This window comes from Pongo abelii, chromosome 1 (assembly GCF_028885655.2).
Source record: "Pongo abelii isolate AG06213 chromosome 1, NHGRI_mPonAbe1-v2.0_pri, whole genome shotgun sequence".
In the NCBI taxonomy this organism is placed as follows: Eukaryota; Metazoa; Chordata; class Mammalia; order Primates; family Hominidae; genus Pongo; species Pongo abelii.
Genome location: NC_071985.2, coordinates 10733445 through 10754617, shown reverse-complemented (window position 1 = coordinate 10754617; position 21173 = coordinate 10733445). Strand labels below are relative to the sequence as shown.

At 40.0% G+C, this 21173-nt stretch overlaps 1 long non-coding RNA gene and 1 pseudogene across 1 annotated transcript; one reads left to right on the top strand and one right to left on the bottom strand.

The window, feature by feature from the left end:
- Window positions 1-446: 446 nt before the first annotated feature.
- On the bottom strand, window positions 447-5643 carry LOC134760757 (uncharacterized). Its single transcript, XR_010138704.1, has 2 exons — window positions 5411-5643; window positions 447-1309 (listed from the first exon to the last, which is right to left on the bottom strand). It is a non-coding gene; the product is annotated as an uncharacterized LOC134760757 (long non-coding RNA).
- Window positions 5644-17309: 11666 nt separating this feature from the next.
- LOC100447199 (keratin, type I cytoskeletal 18-like) lies at window positions 17310-18435 on the top strand (annotated as a pseudogene).
- Window positions 18436-21173: the final 2738 nt, after the last annotated feature.

Genomic DNA, 21173 nt, shown 5'->3' with positions numbered 1-21173 from the left:
GAAGAAAATTAAGGATAATGCATTTTTATTTTAATTAAGGAAATATTTATTTAAAAGTTGTAATAATTATAGCTATAAAACATGAAACTAATTTTACTGTTAAAATTGTAAAAATACTAAATATGAAGAAGCTATACAAAATAAATATATTTGTAACACATACAACAGACAAAATATTGGTTTCTAGAATATGTTTCAGAACCACTACAAATTAATAAAATCAACAAAAACATTAACTGAAATTCACAAGAAAATTAACAGGAATATTCAGTAAACATATGAAAATATATTCAACCTCAGTAATAATCAGAAAAATTGAAATTACTACCAAGTAAATTAGTATTTTTTACATATTGATTTTAAAATAAAATGTGTGATAAGACTAAGTGTTGGCAGGTTATGTAGCCACAGAAATCATTATATATGGCCAGAGCGAGTCTACCCTGGTAATCTCCACCTTAGACAAATAATAATAATTCAGCATTACAAAAAAGAAATAACACATATCTACCAGAGATATACACAACAATTTCATGCCAGCATTGTTAGTAATTAGAAGAATTATAAGCAGTCTATGTTGCAACAGTAGGAAAATGGATAAATGAGCTGTAGTATATGTATAAAAGAAAAAGTCAAAACAGAGAAAATGAATGAACTGGAACTACATCTTTAACATATACGAATACTTTTCAATAAAATTTGCTTGAGATTATATACGATATTTTCCTATTTATACAAGGTTTAAAACAGAGAAACAATATTATAAATGTGCAGTGATACCTGTGCTGCAGGACTTTTCCTCAATTCAGCTAAAGATGGCATCTTTGTCCGTCCCACGGCCACAAAAATTTAGGCTCGCAGATGGTTTGAAGGGTGAGTGAAGCAGGGTTTTATTGGGTGAAAAGGGAAAAACGGGGAAACAGGGATACTCTGCAAGGCCAGAGTCCCTGCTAGAGCGCTTCCTGCCCAGCCAGTCGAATTTCAGTTTCCACACAGGAAGGGGAGGGGCCAGGCTGCTCCCAGCTGCAAATGTCATCAACTTCCTGAGGCTCCACCCTAGTGCGCAGGCCAGATGGATTTTTCCAGAGACCCCCTTCCACCTGGCTGTCTTATTCCCCCGTCTAAAGAAGTACACATAACTGCTGTTAGAATAAGGATAAGGATAAGAATGAAGACCAATGTTAACTGCTTCCTGCGCTGTTTTGGGGAAGCATCAGTCAGAGCTCCCTCAGAGGCCCATTTAAGGGTTCCCAGCAGAAGGGGCCATAGTCAGAGGCTCTGGTTGCATGACTGGTTGGAGTTTGATGGCCTGAAGGCAAGAACAGACCAACCAGGTTATTAGAAAACATGTATCAAAATGAAACAAGGGGAGGGGTAAGGAGAGCTCAATAATCCCAAGGCCTTTTACCAGTTTGCAAAGGGAGAAGGAGGCCAAAAGCTTGACCGGTAAAAAAAACTTCACCCTTTTGCCGGCACACTGGGCTTCTGTGTTCCCTTCCCCTGAGCCTAATCTCAAGCCAACCAGTTCAAGGTTTGGGAAATTAACTCTTTCCAGTTTGGAGGATGCATCTGAGATGAGTGTCCCGTAGTACAGGGACACAATTACCTATCTGTGAAGAGAAGACAGAGAAGGGGAAAGGAAAGGAGAAGGCATTTTTTAAAGGAGTCCCAGGGGTTCAGGATGCATTTGAAAGGGGTACAGAGTGAAGATGAACGGCTACCCATCTAGAAAGGTGAGCAGGCATCCATGGTTCCCTTCACTTCCTAAAAGATACCTGGGGTACTTCAGGGAGAGATGGAAGAGCGTCCTTTTTCCATCTTCTGTCCTTGCATCCCCAAGTTCTGGAGACCTTGGCAGGTGCCACCATGAGTACCAAAGCAGCTTGCACCCATGAAGCTGGGGGGCCTAGAGAATAGGAATTATTTGCTTTCATCTATACCTCTATCACCCCTACTGTAAGTAGCCTTGGAGTTCCCTAGACCTCTTTTATGCCATGGATATTAACATGGCCTTTATCCATGAAACAAGAAGACTGGGTTGGCTTAATGGGCAGGAATCAGCTACACTCACTTGTGCTGTGCCTTTTAACTTCCATTATTGTCTGCTTCTGGATCCCTCAGATCCAGTTTTCCTTCTCAGGGTTTTGGCCCAAAGCTTGGAATTGCATGGATTCCTCATGATAAGCTGAATGCTAAGGTAAAACTGTGGAATTGAGTCCCCTTCCAACAAGGGAGAGAAAAGGATGTCTTGTGACACACCCAGATAACTGGTAGCTATAGTTATGCTTGCTAGGGTTTCGGTGCATGGTGCTTGGCTTTGGTTAGGGCCCTTGGTCTTATTCTCCCAAAAAGGAAACTTCCTAGTGATGGGCATTCTATTTATTCCCATCACCTGGCAGGATTTGCAGGATAATTGCTCAGAACTAGAATATTGATCCAGATTTCTACATTACCAGATAACACCCCTCTTGTTCTTTCTGAGCTGCAGCTGGGGATTGCTGGTTGGTTCACAGGAATAAGCAGGGTTAGTCTAAAAATGTAGGCAAAAACTTAAAAACAACTAGTGAGTTTAGAATTTAATAACAAATGTATAACTTTTGAAACATAATTTCTGTCCAGTCCTCACTTTTGTTAAGAAAAAAACCATGATAGGACCAAGTTTTTTGCAAAATAGACTTTAGCCTTATACTTGGCCTGATTATTTGCATAATAATTACTTCTATGCAGGCCCTTTAGATTGGCTTTGATGGAACTCTATTCCTCAAGGGATCTCAGATAAGACCTTTTAAAGCCATGCCTAGCCATGGGTTTATCCTCAAATACATGTGAGTTGGGTCATCCTCTCCTCTTATGGTCCCAAGATAAACTTGGAGCTCCTGGACCTGTTAGAAAGTGATACTCTTTACTGACTACAGGTCAGGAACCCTGTACAGGGACTGAGTATGAGGCCAGCTTCCACATGGGGCTTTTATTGGCTCTGCAAGTCAAGATTGACTCCTTAAAGGGAAGTATGCCCTTCCAGTCAAAGCCTTTGTAAAATAACCAGTTTTTCCAATTGTTTTCTGTTGCAAAAGAAAAATGGATTCTTATTGCACTGATGCAAAAACTATATTGCCACAAGAATACTCACAGATAGTTTCCAAATTCTAGAGGAACCAGGCAGAGAGAAACAAACATGCTACAAATTTTTATCAGAGGAGTGTATACTTTACTTATTAATGACCATAAATAGTTCAAAATAAGTTTCCTTGACTGTGAAAAACAAAACAAGGATCAGCAAATATTCCAAGCAAAAGTCAAAAAGATTTGGTTCAGCTTCCTGAGTTCAGTCCATCTAGTTAACTCTTGTTTTGCTTGATATTTGTGAATATTTCAGCTCTTTATGAGTCCTGTAAATTTTCCTTTATTTCAATGTTACAATCTCAAAAGCTTTCAGAAGCCTGTATTTGAGAGCACCTCCTAAAGTTCTATAGCTTATTATAAACCATCTTTTGAAAAGGATTAAAGCAAGACAACAATTGTCTGTGAACAGCAAAATGCCCAGGGTAGTGACAGTTAGAAACACAACTGACAAAAAATGTTTGGTTATCTCTGTGGTTTGCAATAACTTAACCTTAATTATGATTGGTAGCATACATTTAGACATTAGAATTTTAGAAATCTCATACAGTGTTGGAACATATATTAGCATTATTTACCAAGATATAACCTAAAGAAGACTGAATATCATTTTGGCAATCCCATGTACCTAAACATGTCAAATAATCCTGTTTACCTCTCTTCTCTGGACACTTCAGGGGCCCTCTCAAACTACTTAAAAAGCCAGGTGCTGGGGAAGACAATTTTGAAGCTCAAGTTTGATTTTGGGAAGGCTGTTAAATGTTCAAGGTTTAAAACACTTGATATTAGGAAACAGAATTCCAGATTACCACAAATTATTTGTTTTGCAAAAATGATGACTCAGAAAACGTAAAGAAGCAAAAACCTTTTATAACCCTTTACAGATTTTGCCAAAGAGCAGCTAGTGCCATAGGAAACCCTTGTTATGCTTTTATTTCAATGCTCAATTTACAGAAAAACCATATAACACGGTTTTTTGAATTTAGTCAATATGTTCACACAGAGAACCTCTTCAGCAAAGTTAATTTTCACAATTCTTCCATCACTTCTTTGAACCTTCAGCTTTTTAATAATTTAATTCAAAACAATCCTTTAACCCTAGGCAAAAATTTACATGTTCATGCCTTCTTATAACCTTTTACTTAAAAACATATTTCACTGTTCTTACAATCCTTGCATGCAAATCGATTTCCAGTGGTCTCAATTACATGTTATAATGGTAACTCCTAGTAATTTTTAACATTAATTTAAAACCTGGTAAATTGTTTTAAATGTGTGCTAACTGCAGCCAAGGTTTGCCTTCTTAGTTAAGGACGTGATTAGTTCCATATGTTTCCAGGCCCTACCAGCTGTGAAGCAGAGGAGACAGACAGTTTTCAAAACCCAAAAAGCAGTTTGTAACCTTGAAACACTTGAGCAAACCTTGCATCTTACCTACACTTTACCAATAATATTTAGGGGCTGTTTTTATTTCTCAAAGATTAAAGTCATGTGAACTGAAAGGTACCACAGCTTTTAACTTCCCTTAAAAAAATTTGATCCAAGTGTTTGTCTTCTTTAGGACAAATTAATTAGAGATCTTTTTAAAGACAGCACACACAGTATACACGCAGATAGGCAGAAGGAAATCCAGTTGCTGGGTGAGGCCCTTTAAGAGACAGGGCTACGAAAACATGCAGATGTCAAACCAGAGAGGGCTCATCCTCTAAGGCAGGATCGCTCAACAATCCTTGCCAAGCAGTTACTGGCCACGCCCCCAGGATGTAAAACAAGATGGAGGCTTGCAGCACGCACCATGGAGACATGCAAAGCACACCAGGATTGGCCACAGCCCAAGACTAGCCCCACGAATCCTTTTTCACGATTGAAGCTTTACAGAGACTAAGTTCACTGCTGACTGGGTGTGAAGAGGAGAAAAAAAAAAAGGTTTAAAAATGGCTGGGGAAGAACCTCTTATTCTTAATGCAAGTGGTTCCTCCACCAGGGAGACAAGTTTAATTACTGTGGGTCAGGGAGGAGGACATCCCAAGAGTGCTTGGCAGAAAACGCCAGCCAGCCACTCATGGCGCCTTGGGCCAGGTATCCCAGCCCTGGTAGGGAGGGGAGGGCGGTGGGGAGCCACTGCTCACCAGTTCCTTCCAAAAAAGGGAGAAAAGGCTATGAAAAGGCCCCTAACCCTAGGAGAAATAGGGGGTGGTGGCATGGTTTCCTCTACCCTCAGAAGCCGGAGGATGAGAGGGCTCAGAAGAGAGAGGGAAGGGAAAGAATTCTTGGCATGCATTTCACTCACTGTTTCTAGAGCCCCCACAGTGCATACCAAAAATGTTGCAGGACTTTTCCTTAGTTCAGCTGAAGACGGGGTCCTTGTCTGTCCCATGGCCACAAAAATTTAGGCTCACAGGCGGTTTGAAGGATGAGAGAAACAGGACTTTTTTGGGTGAAAAGGAAAAAAGGGGGAAACAGTGATCCTCCATAAGGTCAGAGTCCCTGCTAGAGAGCTTCTCACCCATAGCTTGAATTCCAGGTTCCACACAGGAAGAAGAGAGGCCAGGCTCCTCCCCGCTGCGAACAGCATGAACTTCCTGAGGTTCCACCCCAGTGTGCAGGCCGGTTGGAGTTTTTCTGGGGATCCCCTCCCACCTGGCTGTCTCACATACTTTTTTTTTTTTTTTAGTGAAAGTTCATACTCTGGCTAAATGTATAGGAATTCCATAATATTAAATTCCAGTGGTGATTACCTGTCAGGGAGGTAATGGGAGGTGATAGAGAGTGAATATGTGATGAGCATTTTACAGTCATGGCATATTTTTTCTTTAAGCTCTATATCTTGTTACACAATTTCTTTTCCTGACCTATCTGGAATTTCTCTGCTCTCGTAACAGCTTCCCCATGATCCATTCATACCAGCTGGAAAATTCTACTTGGTCTTGTTAGTGTTAAGTCTTTGAGGAATAGCCTCCTTAAGGAAACAGCAGAAAGTGTCATTTTATTTATTCTCATGACATCGAGAATCCTGTTTTACTGAAAAGTTTAATGCCATGTGCTTGGATCATTGTGGCTTCCATTCCCAGAGCCACTGCTGCTTGTCCTCAGGGTGTTTCCATGGCTTGAAACCCTATTAAAAATCCTTTCCTGCTTAATTGTTTTAAGCAGCTTCTTTTGAGGATCTCTTACCTATTAGTAAAGATAAATCTTCCTTCCCTTCACATTTCCTTGTTTGAAACAACTCTTTAGGTATTTTTGGCACTTAATTATTTAATTATAAGTGAATATAATTTTTTAAAGAAAGTCAGTTGACAGTTTCTTTGGGGGCATTTATTTTTTTATTTATTTTTATTTTTGGTTGGGGGGTGTTTATGCTGGGATTCATTCTGATTTCCTTCTCCTTTCTTGCCCTGACATGTCCCCAGAATGCCTCCTCTTCTAGAGTCAAGGTGATCACCTTAATTTCCTGCCCTTCTGTGGCAAGTGGACACAACCTTCTCCAACTCTGAGCCCAGGCCCTGAAAACTCTTGATCACTCTTGTAATAAGAAGGCTGCGGATGTTTTCCCTAGGCTTGGGCTTGGGTAGATGCTGTTGATGGCTACAAGTTCAGGGCTCTTTTCTAGAGATGTAAACTCATTTTTAAGTTTTCCTACTCACCCACCAGGGGACTTTTTCTGTTTACTAGGAGTGGGTAATTAATGCAGAAAAGACGGTGAGGGACTGATTTCTGTAGATTAGCAATGTAGGGGCAGGGGAAATGTGTAATTCTTAGTAATCTAAGTGTCTGCAGTACAAACGTTATGGACTGTACCAGTGTGCAAATGAAAAACTCTGCATTAATACCCATACAATGTTCATCTTGTCACCAAATTTAATTCTAGAAACATTTCCTACAGGACTGTTTACTGCATTTTATTGTTGAATACTCTCAGCTCCAGTTGAAACATACTGAAGTGTGAAATGGTCAATTATAACTGGATAAACAAAGTTGCTTGTATAAAATATTATTAAACTGGGTGGCTGGTTGTTTAGTGTTCATTTTTCTTTATCTCAGGGCAGGGGGTATACGGAGTAGAAGAAGGGTTTGGCACTTTAGGAAGATGACTTCGTGAACAAATTCACAGTTACCAAGACCAAAAAGACCTTGTAAGTCAATTTCATGCTGTTGTTTAAAACCATTTTCACATCAAATATTTCATAACTTCCCTACTCTGTAGAATCTTTCAAAGTTTGAATTTCTGTGAGGTAGACCTTATACAATATTCCCCCTTTAATACCTTTGGAGAATTAATTTAGTCTTGGAAAATACTCTCAAACATTGATACTTTGGAAAGTAAATTCAGAAGGGAATATCAGGAACATAATTTTAAATGGTTTTTAATACATGCCCCTGAAGCTTGAGATAGGTATCACACTTTGATGCATATCCTGTGTTTGCTGAAATATCACTTATGAAACCTGTGATTCCTTGACTGAGAGCTTCATTTAGTATCTTATTTATGATTCGCTAACTGATGGTGCTCCAAAGAAGTGCTTATCTCAAGCCGTATGAGTAATATTTCTGAAGTATTTTTTGAGATCATAGCAGACAGGAATTTCTGACAGTATAGACTGGTATTTTCTGGGACATCTGCCTGCAATTAGAATTTTATTTGGGACTAAATTTACCCAAGATTGGGAAACAAACTTTCTCCTTGTAACTCTCCTATTCATTTTTCAAGTAGTAATGTTATCCTTCAGACACTTTCAATTAGTGGTCTTTGTGGTGTTTTGTGAAGTTTAATGGCTATGGAGGCTAGGAACATAAAAACTTTATGTAAACCATAACTATCATTTGTTTTTGGTGTTCCAAAAGAGATTTGTGAGCCAGCAGTGATGGCAAATAGAAATTCCCTTCCCAATTTGTTGGCTGGTGTGCCTAACCTTCTACGTTGCAGATCTACTACCATGGCTGGAAGAGATATAGAGTGAAGGTTATTCAAGTGCACAGGTATATATGACAAATAGAGAGAAGAAAAGAGGAAGGTAGGGAGAAAGAGAAGACAGAGAAAGAGGAGAGAGAGAGAGAAAGAAAGAAAGAGAGAGAGAGAAAGAATTTAGAGTTAGAGCTGCCTGGTGAGATGAAACAGAAACGATGACCTCAGTTATTACTTAAACTCATGGCCCTTAACAAACTGTACCTCCTGGAATCAGATGAGCATCCTCTTGAAGTGAAGCGTAAAGTCACCATACTGACTCTAGATGTTTCTTAGCTATTAAGAAAGCCCTGTTGATTGCTCAAATGCAAAAATGTTTAAATGTTGGTTCCAGGGATTCTATGTTTATATATGGTGTCTTTTTTTTTTTTTTGAGGTGAGTTTCTTGCTCTGTCACCCAGGCTGTAATGCAATGGTGTGATCATAGCTCACTCTAGCCTCAAACTCCTGGGCTCAAGCGATCCTAAGTAGCTAGGACTACAGGTGTGTGCCACTATACCTGGCTAACTTTTTTTATTTTTGATTTTATAGAGACAGGTTCTGGGTTGCCCGGGCTATGTCTTGAACTCCTGGCCTCAAGCAATCCTCCCGCCTCAGCACCCTGATTAGCTAGGACTACAGACATGCACCACCATGCCTGGCTAACATTTTATTTTTTATTTTTAAGATAGGGTCATGCTATATTGACCTGGCTGGTCTGGAACTCCTGGCCTCAAGCAATCATCCTGCCTCAGCCTCCCAAACTGTTGGGATTACAGGTATGAGTCACTGCACCCAGCTGTGCCTTTTACATACACTAAAAAATCTCAACGCATGATGAAACATCTTAAATATTGGCAAGAAAATTTCATTTCTCTGGAGCAACAATGTAACTTACCTTGAAAATACAATCTGCTTTTGAATGTTTATGTCATCCACCTGGGATTATTTCTGGCTGTTCAACCAGCAGCTGGTATATTATACTGTCTGGCTGTTCAACCAGCAGCTGGTATATTATACTGTCATTAACTTGTTTCCAAGACAATTACTTCTGCAAATATTGTGGGCAAATATGTGCAAGTGTGTACAACTGTGTGTGTGTATGTGTTTGGGGCAGGGTACAGAGTATACAAATGTACATGTGAACACATAGGGCTTGAAAAAGAAGAAAAGAATATTTTGTCACTTTCTTACATTTATTTGCACAGGGATAAAGGAAATAAATCAGGCTTATATCCTTGTCTCTGTGTAAATTATCTTTGCGCTTCAAATGGTTGCTTGCATACGGTGACTTAACCTTTCTTCAGCTCAGGAAAAAACATTTTTATTTTATTTTATTTTATTTTTTTGTGTGTTTTCTTTCTTTCTTTATTTTAATTTATGTATTTGTTATTCTTATATTTTAGGTTTTAGGGTACATGTGTGCAATGTGCAGGTTAGTTACATATGTATACATGTGCCATGCTGGTGCACTGCACCCACTAACTCGTCATCTAGCATTAGGTATATCTCCCAGTGCAATCCCTCCCCCCTCCCCCCACCCCACAACAGTCCCCAGAGTGTGATGATCCCCTTCCTGTGTCCATGTGTTCTCATTGTTCAATTCCCACCTACGAGTGAGATTATGCGGTGTTTGGTTTTTTGTTCTTGCGATAGTTTACTGAGAATGATGATTTCCAGTTTCATCCATGTCCCTACAAAGGACCTGAACTCATCATTTTTTATGGCTGCATAGTATTCCATGGTGTATATGTGCCACATTTTCTGAATCCAGTCTATCATTGTTGGACATTTGGGTTGGTTCCAAGTCTTTGCTATTGTGAATAATGCCGCAATAAACATACGTGTGCATGTGTCTTTATAGCAGCATGATTTATAGTCCTTTGGGTATATACCCAGTAATGGGATGGCTGGGTCAAATGGAATTTCTAGTACTAGATCCCTGAGGAATTGCCACACTGACTTCCACAAGGGTTGAACTAGTTTACAGTCCCACCAACAGTGTAAAAGTGTTCCTGTTTCTCCACATCCTCTCCAGCACCTGTTGTTTCCTGACTTTTTGATGACTGCCATTCTAACTGGTGTGAGATGGTATCTCATTGTGGTTTTGATTTGCATTTCTCTGATGGCCAGTGATGGTGAGCATTTTTTCATGTGTTTTTTGGCTACATAAATATCTTCTTTTGAGAAGTGTCTGTTCATGTCCTTCGCCCACTTTTTGATGGGGTTGTTTGTTTTTTTCTTGTAAATTTGTTTGAGTTCATTGTAGATCCTGGATATTAGCCCTTTATCAGATGAGTAGGTTGCGAAAATTTTCTCCCATTTTGTAGGTTGCCTGTTCACTCTGATGGTAGTTTCTTTTGCTGTGCAGAAGCTCTTGAGTTTAATTAGATCCCATTTGTCAATTTTGGCTTTTGTTGCCATTGCTTTTGGTGTTTTAGACATGAAGTCCTTGCCCATGCCTATATCCTGAATGGTAATGCCTAGGTTTTCTTCTAGGGTTTTTATGGTTTTAGGTCTAACATTTAAGTCTTTAATCCATCTTGAATTGATTTTTGTATAAGGTGTAAGGAAGGGATCCAGTTTCAGCTTTCTACATATGGCTAGCCAGTTTTCCCAGCACCATTTATTAAATAGGGAATCCTTTCCCCATTGCTTGTTTTTCTCAGGTTTGTCAAAGATCAGATAGTTGTAGATATGCGGCGTTATTTCTGAGGGCTCTGTTCTGTTCCATTGATCTATATCTCTGTTTTGGTACCAGTACCATGCTGTTTTGGTTACTGTAGTGTTGTAGTATAGTTTGAAGTCAGGTAGTGTGATGCCTCCAGCTTTGTTCTTTTGGCTTAGGATTGACTTGGCGATGCGGGCTCTTTTTTGGTTCCATATGAACTTTGAAGTAGTTTTTTCCAATTCTGTGAAGAAAGTCATTGGTAGCTTGATAGGGGTAGCATTGAATCTGTAAATTACCTTGGGCAGTATGGCCATTTTCATGATATTGATTCTTCCTACCCATGAGCATGGAATGTTCTTCCATTTGTTTGTATCCTCTTTTATTTCCTTGAGTAGTGGTTTGTAGTTCTCCTTGAAGAGGTCCTTCACGTCCCTTGTAAGTTGGATTCCTAGGTATTTTATTCTCTTTGAAGCAATTGTGAATGGGAGTTCACTCATGATTTGGCTCTCTGTTTGTCTGTTGTTGGTGTATAAGAATGCTTGTGATTTTTGTACATTGATTTTGTATCCTGAGACTTTGCTGAAGTTGCTTATCAGCTTAAGGAGATTTTGGGCTGAGACGATGGGGTTTTCTAGATATACAATCATGTCGTCTGCAAACAGGGACAATTTGACTTCTTCTTTTCCTAATTGAATACCCTTTATTTCCTTCTCCTGCCTAATTGCCCTGGCCAGAACTTCCAACACTATGTTGAATAGGAGTGGTGAGGGAGGGCATCCCTGTCTTGTGCCAGTTTTCAAAGGGAATGCTTCCAATTTTTGCCCATTCAGTATGATATTGGCTGTGGGTTTGTCATAGATAGCTCTTATTATTTTGAGATACGTCCCACCAATACCTAATTTATTGAGAGTTTTTAGCATGAGGGGTTGTTGAATTTTGTCAAAGGCCTTTTCTGCATCTATTGAGATAATCATGTGGTTTTTGTCTTTGGTTCTGTTTACATGCTGGATTACATTTATTGATTTGCATATATTGAACCAGCCTTGCATCCCAGGGATGAAGCCCACTTGATCATGGTGGATAAGCTTTTTGATGTGCTGCTGGATTCTGTTTGCCAGTATTTTATTGAGGATTTTTGCATCAATGTTCATAAGGATATTGGTCTAAAATTCTCTTTTTTGGTTGTGTCTCTGCCAGGCTTTTGTATCAGGATGATGCTGGCCTCATAAAATGAGTTAGGGAGGATTCCCTCTTTTTCTATTGATTGGAATAGTTTCAGAAGGAATGGTACCAGTTCCTCCTTGTACCTCTGGTAGAATTCGGCTGTGAATCCATCTGGTCCTGGACTTTTTTTGGTTGGTAAGCTATTGATTATTGCCACAATTTCAGCTCCTGTTATTGGTCTATTCAGAGGTTCAACTTCTTCCTGGTTTAGTCTTGGGAGAGTGTATGTGTCAAGGAATTTATCCATTTCTTTTAGATTTTCTAGTTTATTTGTATAGAGGTGTTTGTAGTATTCTCTGATGGTAGTTTGTATTTCTGTGGGATCGGTAGTGATATTCCCTTTATCATTTTTTATTGCATCTATTTGATTCTTCTATCTTTTTTTCTTTATTAATCTTGCTAGCGGTCTATCAATTTTGTTGATCCTTTCAAAAAACCAGCTCCTGGATTCATTAATTTTTTGAAGGGTTTTTTGTGTCTCTATTTCCTTCAGTTCTGCTCTGATTTTAGTTATTTCTTGCCTTCTGCTAGCTTTTGAATGTGTTTGCTCTTGCTTTTCTAGTTCTTTTAATTGTGATGTTAGGGTGTCAATTTTGGATCTTTCCTGCTTTCTCTTGTGGGCATTTAGTGCTATAAATTTCCCTCTACACACTGCTTTGAATGCATCCCAGAGATTCTGGTATGTTGTGTCTTTGTTCTCGTTGGTTTCAAAGAACATCTTTATTTCTGCCTTCATTTCATTATGTACCCAGTAGTCATTCAGGAGCATGTTGTTCAGTTTCCATGTAGTTGAGCGGTTTCGAGTAAGATTCTTAATCCTGAGTTCTAGCTTGACTGCACTGTGATCTGAGAGATAGTTTGTTATAATTTCTGTTCTTTTACATTTACTGAGGAGAGCTTTACTTCCAAGTATGTGGTCAATTTTGGAATAGGTGTGGTGTGGTGCTGAAAAAAATGTATATTCTGTTGATTTGGGGTGGAGAGTTCTGTAGATGTCTATTAGGTCTGCTTGGTGCAGAGCTGAGTTCAATTCCTGGGTATCCTTGTTGACTTTCTGTCTCGTTGATCTGTCTAATGTTGACAGTGGGGTGTTAAAGTCTCCCATTATTATTGTGTGGGAGTCTAAGTCTCTTTGTAGGTCACTCAGGACTTGCTTTATGAATCTGGGTGCTCCTGTATTGGGTGCATATATATTTAGGATAGTTAGCTCTTCTTGTTGAATTGATCCCTTTACCATTATGTAATGGCCTTCTTTGTCTCTTTTGATCTTTGTTGGTTTAAAGTCTGTTTTATCAGAGACTAGGATTGCAACCCCTGCCTTTTTTTGTTTTCCATTTGCTTGGTAGATCTTCCTCCATCCTTTTATTTTGAGCCTATGTGTGTCTCTGCATGTGAGATGGGTTTCCTGAATACAGCACACTGATGGGTCTTGAGTCTTTATCCAATTTGCCAGTCTGTGTCTTTTAATTGGAGCATTTAGTCCATTTACATTTAAAGTTAATATTGTTATGTGTGAATTTGATCCTGTCATTATGATGTTAGCTGGTTATTTTGCTCGTTAGTTGATGCAGTCTCTTCCTAGTCTCGATGGTCTTTACATTTTGGCATGATTTTTCAGCGGCTGGTACCGGTTGTGCCTTTCCATGTTTAGCACTTCCTTCAGGAGCTCTTTTAGGGCAGGCCTGGTGGTGACAAAATCTCTCAGCATTTGCTTGTCTGTAAAGTATTTTATTTCTCCTTCACTTATGAAGCTTAGTTTGGCTGGAGATGAAATTCTGGGTTGAAAATTCTTTTCTTTAAGAATGTTGAATATTGGCCCCCACTCTCTTCTGGCTTGTAGGGTTTCTGCTGAGAGATCCGCTATTAGTCTGATGGGCTTCCCTTTGAGGGTAACCCGACCTTTCTCTCTGGCTGCCCTTAACATTTTTTCCTTCATTTCAACTTTGGTGAATCTGACAATTATGCGTCTTGGAGTTTCTCTTCTCGAGGGGTATCTTTGTGGCGTTCTCTGTATTTCCTGAATCTGAATGTTGGCCTACCTTGCTAGATTGGGGAAGTTCTCCTGAATAATATCCTGCAGAGTGTTTTCCAACTTGGTTCCATTCTCCCCGTCACTTTCAGGTACACCAATCAGACTTAGATTTGGTCTTTTCACATAGTCCCATATTTCTTGGAGGCTTTGCTCGTTTCTTTTTATTCTTTTTTCTCTAAACTTCCCTTCTCGCTTCATTTCATTCATTTCATCTTCCATGGCTGATATACTTTCTTCCATTTGATCGCATCGGCTCCTGAGGCTTCTGCATTCTTCACGTAGTTCTCGAGCCTTGGTTTTCAGCTCCATCAGCTCCTTCAAGCACTTCTCTGTTTTGGTTATTCTAGTTATACATTCTTCTAAATTTTTTTCAAAGTTTTCAACTTCTTTGCCTTTGGTTTGAATATCCTCCCGTAGCTTGGAGTAATTTGATCGTCTGAAGCCTTCTTCTCTCAGCTCATCAAGGTCATTCTCCGTCCAGCTTTGATCCGTTGCTCGTGAGGAACTGCGTTCCTTTGGAGGAGGAGAGGTACTCTGCTTTTTAGAGTTTCCAGTTTTTCTGCTCTGTTTTTCCCCCATCTTTGTGGTTTTATCTACTTTTGGTCTTTGATGATGGTGATGTACAGATGGGTTTTTGGTGTGGATGTCCTTTCTGTTAGTTTTCCTTCTAACAGACAGGACCCTCAGCTGCAGGTCTGTTGGAGTACCTGGCCGGCCGTGTGAGGTGTCAGTCTGCCCCTGCTGGGGGGTGCCTCCCAGTTAGGCTGCTCGGGGGTCAGGGGTCAGGGACCCACTTGAGGAAGGAGGCAGTCTGCCCATTCTCAGATCTGCAGCTGCGTGCTGGGAGAACCACTGCTCTCTTCAAAGCTGTCAGACAGGGACATTTAAGTCTGCAGAGGTTACTGCTGTCTTTTTGTTTGTCTGTGCCCTGCCCCCAGAGGTGGAGCCTACAGAGGCAGGCAGGCCTCCTTGAGCTGTGGTGGGCTCTACCCAGTTGGAGCTTCCCAGCTGCTTTGTTTACCTAAGCGAGCCTGGGCAATGGCGGGTGCCCCTCCCCCAGCCTCGCTGCCGCCTTGCAGTTTGATCTCAGATTGCTGTGCTAGCAATCAGCGAGACTCCGTGGGTGTAGGACCCTCTAAGCCAGGTGCCGGATACAATCTCCTGGTGCGCCGTTTTTTAAGCCTGTCGGAAAAGCGCAGTATTAGGGTGGGAGTGACCCGATTTTCCAGGTGCCGTCTGTCACCCCTTTCTTTGACTAGGAAAGGGAACTCCCTGACCCCTTGCGCTTCCCGAGTGAGGCAATGCCTCGCCCTGCTTAGTCTCGCGCACAGTGCGCTGCACCCACTGTCCTGCGCCCACTGTCTGGCACTCCCTAGTGAGATGAACCCGGTACCTCAGATGGAAATGCAGAAATCACCCGTCTTCTGCGTCGCTCACGCTGGGAGCTGTAGACCGGAGCTGTTCCTGTTCGGCCATCTTAGCTCCTGCCCGACATTTTTATTTTAAAACCTAATAATTAAGTGTTAAATCAGCAACTTTAAAACGTAAATAAAACCTTGAATTGAGATAGGACTTTTCCTGTTTTCCTATGTCTATTGCTTATTTCTTTTCATGTATAAATAATTTTATTATATTTAATAACTCAAAATCCTCAAACTTAACAAATATATTTTGAACATGAGGATAATAATTTTGTCCCACACTAAAGTAAATTTTATTCTGGATCATGGCCTTTCTTCTGGTGTAATAATTTTGTGAAACTTTTAAAGTTAAAAATTATATTGCATAATTCAAGATAGGTTCTAGTTCCACCAGAAGTTAATTTATTTTCCTGATATCTAGTTGAGCCAATTTGGATGATGTACATCTCTGAACCAATTAATTGGCGAAGGCATTAGAATTTTCAGCAAATGTATAGTTCTATGACAGAATCAATAAACTCATATATCATGAATTAAAGTGTTGAAAGAATGGTATTATTGCAGCAAAGCTTTTGTGCTATTATCAGAACATGGTAAATGGATATTGGGTAGCAAATATAGAAAAAATTCTAACAAATGCATTGACACAATGTTTTTTCTGCCTTATCCCTCAGCCATTGCTAAAAGCACCAAAACAAAAGTAAACAGCACAAAAACAACACACGTATCTTTGGGGATTTTTTGTGTGTGTGTGGCATGAGGGGGTGGAGAGTTTACCAAAAACAACAGAGCAATGAGCTTGTTTACCGACCTCTTTCTCCCATTTAATCAAACTCTTCTCCATTCTCCTATGTGTATCAAGGCCCTCAAAGACAGTAGCAAATACATAAGCTGTCCTCGAAAAACCAGCACTTCTGAAGTGACCAAAATCAGTGAATATCCAAACATTTGTTGACAAATATGTACTATTATATTTTTGTTTTTAATTTTACTTGTCCTTAGTGTGATATAATAAATATTTTTTCAAGTTGCCATGTATTTCTGTCTCCCAAGATGTGCTGTTAATCAGTCTACTGATTATAATCCAATTAACCAATTAAAGGCAGATCTACACACCAAGAAAGGATAATTTATCATAAAGATAAAGCATGCAGGTAATTCAAAGTAAAACTTCAGGCTCGTTGAATAAGAACTGCGTTCATTTAAGGATCATTGAATAGCTTTTGTTGACCAAAGACTGATGCTGCAACATAGTTCTAACTTTGAGGCCTTTAAAAAGGGACAATTAATTGGTAACATATTGGGACACTTACCTGAGTTGCCCAAGCAAAAATATAAACTTCGTTTTTATAAAAGAAAGGTTAAGGAAGTAGTTAAATCAGGTTAAATATTTTTTCTTTATCTTAATTTAATTTTATATCTTTTGTAATTATTAAGTGTGCTTCCACCTGATTCTGCAAGACTTTTCTAATCTTTATACCACTTTTGTGACAAATAACGTATGCTCTGTATGCTTATTGTCTGCCTGCCAGCTAGGTGATAGCTAAATTGGTTGGATCTGTCTGTATAAATAATATCTACAACAAGTGCAGGGAAAGTGGATGAAATGAAATGAAAACAGTAGGGCAGAAAGGTCATCGGCAAAGCCTGAGTCTTGTCCTCTCACTCTCTTCACCAGACAGCTTGAGCTTCACCACTCGCTCCACCTTCTCCACCAAATACCAGTCCCTGGGCTCTGTCCAGGTGCCCAGCTAGGCGCCCAGCCAGTCAGCAGTGCAGCCAGCGTCTATGCAGGCGCTGGGGGCTCTGGTTCCCAGATCTATGTGACCCACTCCACCAGCTTCTGGGGCTGCATGGGGTCCGGGGGCCTGGCCATTGGGATGGCCGGGGATCTGGCAGGAATGGGAGGCATCCAGAATGAGAAGGAGACCATGCAAAGCCTGAACGACCGCCTGGCCTCCTACCTGGACAGAGTGAGGAGCCTGGAGACGAGAATCGGAGGCTGGAGAGCAAAATGCCGGAGCACATGGAGAGGAAGGGACCCCAGGTCAGAGTCTGGAGCCATTACTTCAAGACCATCAAGGACCTGAGGGCTCAGATCTTTGCAAATACTGTGGATAATGCCCGCATCATTCTGCAGATCGACAATGACCATCTTGCTGCTGATGACTTTAGAGTCAAGTATGAGACAGAGCTGGCCATGCGCCAGTCTGTGGAGAGCAACATCCATGGGCTCTGCAAGGTCATTGATCACACCAATGTCACTCGGCTGCAGCTGGAGACCGAGATCAAGGCTCTCAAGGAGGAGCTGCTTTTCATGAAGAAGAACCATGAAGAGGAAGTAAAAGGCCTACAAGCCCAGATTGCCAGCTGTGGATTGACCGTGGAGGTAGATGCCCCCAAATCTCAGGACCTCGCCAAGATCATGGCAGACACCCCGCCCCAATATAAACAGCTGGCTCGGAAGAACCGAGAGGAGCTGGACAAGTACTGGTCTCAGCAGATTGAGGACAGCACCAGAGTGGTCACCACACAGTCCACCCAGGTCGGAGCTGCTGAATCGACACTCACGGAGCTGAGACGTACAGTCCAGTCCTTGGAGATGGATCTGGACTCCATGAGAAATATGAAGGCCAGCTTGGAGAACAGCCTGAGGGAGGTGGAGGCCCGCTACCCCCTGCAGATGGAGCAGCTCAATGGGATCCTGCTGCACCTGGAGTCAGCGCTGGCACAGACCTGGGCAAAGGGACAGTGCCAGGCCCAGGAGTACCAGGCCTTGCTGAACATCAAGGTCAAGTTGGAGGCTGAGATCACCATCTACTGCCACCTGCTGGAAGACAGTGAGAGCTTCAATCTTGCTGATGCCCCGGACAGCAGCAACTCCATGCAAACCACCCACTAGACCACCACCTGCCAGATAGTGGATGGCAAAGTGGTGTCTGAGACCAACGACATCAAAGTTCTGAGGCATTAAGCCAGCAGAAGCAGGGTACCCTTTGGGGAGCAGGAGGCCAATAAAAAGTTCAGAGGTAAAAAAAAAAAAGGAAATTTATATAAATCATCAATAAATTAAAGGCTGATTTTGTCAAGAATAATTGAGAAACTGTAAAAACATCCAATCCCCAGTATAAATGATTAAATGCAATTAACAAATTCTACAAAGAAATGGCAATCTATGTACAGTACAGAAGATGTTTATATAAGATAGTATAGGGAGCATATTTACCCCAGTAAATTTTACAAGTTAGATACTTTTTCTAACCAGTACAAATGACCAATATTGACTCCACTCAGGATGACCAACCGTTTGATTTGCATGAGACTGAGGGAGTTCACAGGTGTGGGGCTTTCAGCACTAAAACTGTAAAACTCAAGTGGAAAACTAGGATGCATTGGACATTCTAAATCATATGAAATAGGAGAATTGTATACATCACTGTGTGTTTAAATAAGTGAGTAGTCTAAATACTCATGTGCGTCACCATCAAAGGTATCAGACCTATGTCATTTTACAGCTGAGTTTTACCAAATCTTCAAGAAATAGTCCTCAGTTGATGTAACTGTTTATGAAAGAACTGTTGTGTAACTGTTTATGATGTAACTGTTATGAAAGAAGAAAAGAGCAAATTTTGCCTAATTGAATTATAGTAGAATATGAATAACAAACCTGGAAAATGACAGTATAAGGAAAATTTGAACAATTTCACTTTGAACATTAATACAAAAATCCTAATGACATAGTAGCTTACTTAAGCCACAATATAGATGAAATATATATTATAATTATGTAAGATGAATCACAAATGTGAAAAAGTTACATCAGAGTTTATATCAATATAGTCTACTACATTACTAGATTATATGAAAGAAACCTATAACCATTTCAGTAGATGCAGTAAAAGCACTTAAGTTGGATGCTCACTTTGGAGTAAACCTGTTAGTAAATTAGAAATAAAAGGGAGTTATCTGATCTGAAATTTCTCCTATCAAAAGTACATGAACATATATATATATATATATATATATATATATATATATAAAGCATTACAGGAATTAGCATTAAGGTCAGAGATATATTGTTTTACAACATTATAATGGTGGTACTAAACAATGCAATCTGATAATTACATACATAATGTAAGAGAGTAAGAGATGAAGGTATTCTTAAATAAGACATGAATATAAACACAGGAAATACAATGTAATAGAAAAAGTGATAGAAAGTATAAGAGAGTTTTGCAAAGTTACTGCACACAAGGTCAAATTACAGAATTCATCAGTGCTCTGCCCACCAGCAATATTCATTTAGAATATTTGGCAGAAAAGTTATCCCATACAAAATAACAACAAAAAATAGAGCTTCTAAAAAAGATGTAATAAATGTGCATGACATTGAAAGCAAATGAGCAAATAAAATCCAGGTGAATTAAAGACACAAATGTAAAAAAATAAAAATTGTGTAATTTTTGAAGAAATTATAAGATACTTTGTCTTTGGGATATGGAATGATCTCTTAAAGAAGATGAAAAAAGAATAAACCACAGGATATTAATACATTCTATCACATTAATATTGATTATATCTTTGTCAAAAATTTCTACAAAAATGGAAAAATAGAAGGCAAGAAAAAAGAAAATATTTCAATGCACATAAATTATAAAATGTTAATATTGAGAAGATATAAAAATTTACATATTACTAAATTAAAGACAAGCCTAAAATCGTCAAAAATATTACTATGCAATTCTTAGAAAAGAAGTTCAAATGGTCACCAGTAATCATTGCTAGGTAAACCAAAATAACAATAAAAAATAATTTATCTTTTATCAGTTTAGCAAATATTTAAAAGTCTGGGCCAGGCACGGTGACTCACGCCCATAATCCCAGCACTTTGGGAGGCCAAGGCGGGCGGATCACGAGGTTAGGAGATCCAGACCATCTTGGCTAACACGGTGAAACCCCGTCTCTACTAAAAATACAAAAAAATTAGCCCGGCATGGTGGCGGGCGCCTGTAGTCCCAGCTACTCGGGAGGCTGAGGCAGGAGAATGGCGTGAACCCAGGAAGTGGAGCTTGTAGTGAGCCGAGATCGTGCCACTGCACTCCAGCCCGGGCAACAGAGAGAAACTCCGCCTCAGAAAAAAAAAAAAAAAAAAAAAAAAAAAAAAAGGGTCTGACAATACCAAGCTTTGGTCAGGACATGGAAAAGAACTACTCTAATTTGCCTGTAGAAGGGTAAGTTGGTAGCACTTCGTGAACACAATTTTATGATACTCTCATTTGGCCCAGGAATACTACTTCCAAACAACCTAAGGAGATACTCTTAAGAATGTTGAAAGTAAGGCTGGGTGTGGTGGCTCACGCCTGTAATCCCAGCACTTTGGGAGGCCAAGACGGGTGGATCACTTGAGGTCAAGAGTTCAAGACCAGCCTGGCCAACATGGTGAAACTCTGTCTCCACCGAAAATACAAAAAAATTAGTCCGATATGGTGACACATGCCTGTAGTCCCGGCTACTCGGGCGGCTGAGGTAGGAGAATCGCTTGAACCCAGGAAGCAGAGGTTGCAGTGAGCCGAGATCATGCCACTGCACTCCAGCCTGGGTGACAAAGCAAGACTCTGTCTCACAAAAAAAAAAAAAAAAAAAAAAAAAAGAATGTTGAAAGTAGAACTATTTATAACAGCAATATTTGAAAAAAACTACAAAGACCCATTAATAGGAGATGGAGAAAATGTGGTATAGTGATGTAAGAGGCTATTTGAT